We start from the raw sequence: 1,461 nt of genomic DNA, 5'->3' as shown, positions 1-1,461 counted from the left end.
AGTTAAAAGATCAGATAAATAGGATGGGGTCAGACCATAAGAGCTATAAAAACTAACATTAAAAGTTTTAAATCCTAGCCAGCTGTCCACAGCCACTAACATCTACAACAACTCTTTGAACAATCTTGGGTAAAATGAGTTAAAACAAAATGTAATTTCCGTGTTGCAATTCATAAAGCATTTTTGAATTTAATTTGAATTTCCAACAGCACGTAAAGGCAGCTTCCAGCTCGCACTGACGTCAGGTCGTTCTAACGGTTATGGCGGCCAACAAAGGATCAGGATGCCGCGATGATAATCAGTGTGTTGTAAAACTGCGAGTGACTTTTAAAGACTGAAACAAAGATCCCTACTATAAAAAAATACACCTCGGCATTTCAGACAGAACTGGCGGGTTTCTGCTGGGTTTCAGCCATATTCAGAGACAGCTCTGTGTACGTCAGTTGCCAGGCAACGGCTGGAGACGCTTTCTATCCAAACCTTGAATTTTTCTTTTGGTGGCGAAAACCTGTTCGTGAAGCAATGTCTACTGAAAAACAGGCAGTTGGAAGAGAAGCTGACGATCTTCCGGTGAAACAACTAGCAACAGACTTATCGGATGATTTAAAAATGTCATCCGAGTTCGGATCTCTAGTGAAAGTAGTCTGGATGCTGCTCGATAAGTTTTCATCTGACTGCCGATGTGTGGACGAGTTCATAGAGGATGTTTCCACGGATTTACAGGTGGTACATAAATGTAAAGTCACACTAATGCTAGAGATTATTACTACGACGGCGTATTAGAGCCATTGTAGATAGAAAAGAGTAGCACATTTCCATTAAAAAATCAGAAATTTTGAGATTAATCTTAGAAATTTTCGAGAAAAATAATCTTGGAAATTCTCAAAAGTCGAACATTTTCAACTTTTGACACTCAGAAATGTCCAGATTTTTTGTAGAAAATCTTTCATTTTAATCTCAAAATTTCTGAGTTTTCTTTTATATTATGTATATATATATATATATATATATATATATATATATATATATATATATATATATATATATATATATATATAAAAAATTTTGACTTTTCAAACTCAGAAATTTCCAAGTTTTTTCTAGAAGATTTCTGCTATTTTTTGTTGGAAATTTGCTTCTTTTTTCCATCTGTTATCTGTTGCAGAGCTTTGATCCTCTGGAGAGGAAATTTATCCTGGACGTTTTTTCTGGATGTGTTGAGTATGAAAAGCTGCTCGATATTGTTGTCAATACTTTCTATGGTCAGCATAGAAAGTGGTTGTGCAAAAGTGATCGTAACCAGTTCATCGGTAAGTAAACCTTAATATCATCCAGTGGTGACACTAATGGGGGGTCCAGGGGCCAAGGCCCCCGCTTCAAAAATGTTGGCCACCCCACTGGCCATATGTAGTTATTCTTTTTTCAATCAAGAATGATTGAAAAAAGAATCATTCTTGATTG

General features: G+C 36.1%; 1 long non-coding RNA gene across 1 annotated transcript; it reads left to right on the top strand.

Moving 5' to 3' along the window:
• The first annotated feature begins 231 nt into the window (after positions 1-231).
• LOC106956955 (uncharacterized) lies at positions 232-1,225 on the top strand. Its single transcript, XR_001426863.1, has 2 exons — positions 232-723; positions 1,166-1,225. It is a non-coding gene; the product is annotated as an uncharacterized LOC106956955 (long non-coding RNA).
• The last annotated feature ends 236 nt before the right edge of the window (positions 1,226-1,461 follow it).

Source organism: Poecilia latipinna, unplaced genomic scaffold (genome assembly GCF_001443285.1).
Source record: "Poecilia latipinna isolate Pla-1442-1.1 unplaced genomic scaffold, P_latipinna-1.0 Scaffold860, whole genome shotgun sequence".
In the NCBI taxonomy this organism is placed as follows: Eukaryota; Metazoa; Chordata; class Actinopteri; order Cyprinodontiformes; family Poeciliidae; genus Poecilia; species Poecilia latipinna.
Note: the sequence above shows the minus strand (reverse complement) of the source record. Positions and strands in the feature narration are given on the sequence as shown.